The sequence below is a fragment of the Phalaenopsis equestris genome, unplaced genomic scaffold, assembly GCF_001263595.1.
Source record: "Phalaenopsis equestris unplaced genomic scaffold, ASM126359v1 Scaffold000112, whole genome shotgun sequence".
Classification (NCBI taxonomy): domain Eukaryota; kingdom Viridiplantae; phylum Streptophyta; class Magnoliopsida; order Asparagales; family Orchidaceae; genus Phalaenopsis; species Phalaenopsis equestris.
Window position 1 is genome coordinate 290,806 of NW_018164554.1, and position 4,609 is coordinate 295,414.

Sequence of the window (4,609 nt, forward strand, 5' to 3'; positions counted from 1 at the left end):
GACTGAAAAGTAAAATAAGTTCGGAGTTGAAAAATCATTAAAATTTATTTTATATTTTAATTATGACACGTTCATTTTATCTCTTCATTTCACCATATCTCAGAGTAGGGGAAAGATAGAGAGAACTACTCAGACTTCATGAGAAAGATACGACAAAACAAAAATTTCATATATAAAATAAAGTTCATAAAACACTAAATAATCAAATAAACTTATCTGGAATTCTTTCTCAAAGCAAATCCTTTGTAGCCTTTTTTTAGAAATGTGAGAAGAGGAATTCTCTCACTTTTCATCTTCTTCAACACTCTTACGAAAAGTTTCACATTAAATCTCACTACAAAAACTCTAAATTATGAAAGCAAAATCACTAATTGACTCCAATATGGTAGTGGAATGGAATGATGTGGAGCAAAAAATGAATGTAGAGGAGTGAAAAACGTAGAGGAGCCCATTTTCTGATGAAATTTGGCCCCAAATAGAGCCCAAGGTTAGTTCTCCAAGAGGTGCCTCCAAAAACTCTTCAAAAAGTCATTCAAATACATTGAACCTTCTAGAAATGGAGTTTGCACTGCCTTTGGCGCTGTCGGCGCTGAGTAAAAATCTTCAACGTGAAATTATTCTGCACCGTTGGCGCTAACCTTGGCGCTGCCGGCACTGAGCATTTTTTCAAAAACTTAATTTTGACTCTAAATTTCCTTCTTTTTGCTTTTTTTTTGCTTTAAGCTCTAAAAATCAATAACCTATAAGAAAATATCAAAATACCTTCCATTAAAGTGCAATATCACCAAAAATGAGTATAAAATATGGGTCTTAAAATGTATATATTTTTGATGTATCAGTGATGAAGACAGTTCCGAAGACAAAATAATGATGACAAAACAGAAGAAACCTCAATACGAGATATCTTTAGAAGACAAAGAGAAAAACAAATATGAGATGACATATGATCGGATAAACCAATATGTGAACACCATGACCCTTACTCAGATTCTCCCTCAAAAGGTCGAGAGTTTAGAGGTCAAGGAAGTCTGTAGTGCTAGTTCAAAGCCGATCAAGTTTTATCGTGCTTCTACCCATACTAATCTTGAAAATCATGTAAATTTGGATGAGGATTCTAATGAATTAATGGAAATACCTTTTGATTACGTTTCACATTGTGTACAAAAGTTAGTTCAACAAGGACATTTGCCAAAACAAATGCCAAAAGATAAATTACAACTTTTTGAAACATTATGGAATGGTTATGGAATGGTGGAATGTCAAAAGTTGAACACGCAATTCAAAAGAGGGTCTCCGATTTGATATTGTAGGACTAGTCGAGGATTCAAAATTTTGCATGGTTGTTGCTAGTGAATCGAAAGAGGATTGCCTTGATATAGAGGATGACTCTGCTGATCAACTAATAGAAGATGCTCCGCTAAAGGAGGAAATCAAGTCAACTGTCGATGAGTTAAAAGAAATTAACCTACATTTATAAGTTCTTTACTCAACGATGAAGAATCTTTACAATTGATAAAATTGTTAACAAAATTCAAAGATTGCTTCGCATTCGCATGGAATTGCTTCGCATGGAATTATGATGAAATGTCAGGACTATCAGTAGAGGTTGCAGTTCATAAACTCGAGGTGGACAAGAATATAACCCCAGTGAAACCCTAGTGAAATGACATTGCTTGATTTGAAATTTTGAAATTTTGATTATTCTGGGGTTATCTTCTGGGGTTATCTATTTAGATTATTCTGGGGTTATCTATTTAGCCAAACATCTGTGACCGGGTCCAAAAATTTTGTAATAAAATTAACCTCAACATAATGAAAATTTTTGAAAGTGTACATTTCAATTTTCTCTTTTTAACTTGATATTCTACTAAATTAAATGAAATATATACATAAATAAATGGTTTTCTCACCAACATAAAACTAAAATTTTCCTTAATAAATACTTTTTTTGTTCTTGTTCACGATAAGTTTCAGCTCACTGATATTTTTCCTGTCGTCTGTAGGGAAGGGAAATGTCAGGCCAAAGGCTGATCTTTGCTTTCAAAGATAGTTGAAACCTCGCACTCAACAAAGAAAGGGTGGGGCAAGGCGGCACCATAGACTTTGACATGGACTTTATTCAAGTCGACATGGACTATGAGGGTCCTCTGATGGATGTGGTTAGCCGTCAGGAAAAAGAGGGGCTACCCTCACTGCTAAGGTTCGACTCTAGAAATAGTTCCTCACTGAAGGGGAAAAATGTAATGGTAAAACAAGATCCGATGGAGGGGACCAGTTTCCTACCATCCATGATAGCTACACTGACCGGAGGCCTAGTCGCCACCGATAATGAAAGACTTCCAGACGCGCTCTACGAAGAACTCAGCATAGAAATGCTAGTCGCCAAAAGCAGAGGGCTTTCTTACGCGAAGAAAGGAAATGCTAGAAAGAGGTGGAAAGCTTGCTCACTCCTATCCCTGAGGGGGATATCGATGATCTGGGCATGAGAGAGACCTATTCCAGCCTGACTGCTGCAGACGATGAGCCAGGATTTGTTACAGAACAAAAAATACTACCAGCTTCACATGTTTTGTGTGCAAGTTGCCCTACCTGCAACATCAAGATACCAGCACATACGAAAGATATAGGGGCATTCGTGGAGTGCCCAGACTGCAATGTCCTCTACTTGGAGTGCTACAGTACTTTAGAGGAGTATGTATCCTCTGATAATGGATCTCAAATTACTGATTATCCGATGAATGTAGAGCCATATGTCTCGTTGGGTACAGAGCCATATATCCCATCGGAGAGTCATACATTTCGCTGCAGACAGAAACATCACCAGCTTGGGTTCCCGCCAACATTGAAATGAGGCAATATCCTCAATAGCCGCCGATCATAAGTACGACAGAATACTACAAGATAAGCAAAGTAAGCCAAAGGGACATCGAATTCTATGAAGAAGTGCAAGGGAGGTTCATCAACATATTAGAAGGATTGGAACTATATACCAAGGTCTTCTTCAAGAGCAATGAATGAAATACTCTCGACTACATTTTTTATTTAAGAGACAAAGGTCGAGCAGGCCTGCTAATGGAAAGAATCTATTCTGAGCTAAGAAAGTGGATGCGATGAAAGGGCAGGATCACTATACAGTGTGGTTGCTGCTACAACTTTACTAACGATAGACAAGGAAATCCTCCTAGGATTCTAAGACATGATCAGGTGGATCCAATGCCCCCCATGATAAAGTGGATGATTAAAAGAATGGTCCGATGGAGTATACTGCCAGCTGACTGTATTCCTAACAGCTGTATTATCAACATATATAATGAAGGAGTTTGCATACCTCTGCACATTGATCATCATGACTTTGTGAGACCTTTTTGTACGGTCTCATTCATGAGTAAAAGCAACATTCTGTTTGGAAAGGAAATATATATCATTGGCCCTGGTGAATTCAGAGGATCCGTGGAAATTCTGCTACCTATTGATTTAGTGCTAGTTTTGAAAGGAAACGGAGCAGACGTTGCCAAACATTGCATCCCAGGGGTGCGACACCATAGGGTGTCCGTGACTTTCTGAAGGATGGATGACAGCAAAATGCCCTATGGATTCCGACCAGACCCGGAGCTGGAGGAACTACTACCATATGAGCTATGAGAGGGTTGCACCTCTAATTACATGCAAAGGGAACTCTTGTCCTGGAGCCTGGCTTAGAAGTTCTGCTCAATCAGGAGCTTGCCTCACCAAAGACAGACACACAGAGGATTCCTTTTTACTGCATTTTTGTCACAACAGACATGATATGTATTAGACATGCTGAACTTATGATATGTACTTAGCATGAGACATTTTAAAATGTACTTTGATGTGGTCAGCATAATTGTACTTTTTGAGGCTTTAGCCTACACTCAATCTGTAACATTTATTCGAGCAGATCAATGAAGTTTTTTTCAGAAATATGTCTGTTTGCTCAATTTCCCTTTTTGGTGCGATGGATAAATGCCACGAATTATACGTTGGTTCAAGATTACAACGAACAAAGAACAAAACAATAACAAAAAAACTTAACGATAATAAAATTTAAATTAAAATAATAAACAAACAAACAACAGAACAACTCTCTTTTGAAAAAATCAACCAACTAAAATCAAATTTTGAAAACATATTTTGATAATTAAATGTGATAAAAATCTATTGAGTTGATTCTCTCGATTTTGAAGTCTCATACTCTTTGCTCGGGCAGTAGTACTATGTTTGTCTGCACTAATTCTCTTAACATCCTCGTGGAATTGCACGTTCCGCACAAAACTCACAAAAATTTCACAAATCTTCTTCAACAATGTCAACCCTTTCACATGACACATATCTTTGGATTCAACACCACCAATTCTCATTTTGGAATCAGTCCTTAACTTCTGATTCCTTTAAAGGTCAGTCCTTAATTTCCTACTCTCTCTTGAGATTGATCCTTAACTTTCAATTCTCATTTTGGAATCAGTCTTTAACTTCTTATTCTTTTCCTTTCAAGGTTGATCCTTAACTTCCGACTCTCTCTTGAGAATGATCCTTTACTTTCAATTCTCATTTTGGAATGAGTCCTTAACTTCTGATTCCTTTCCTTTTG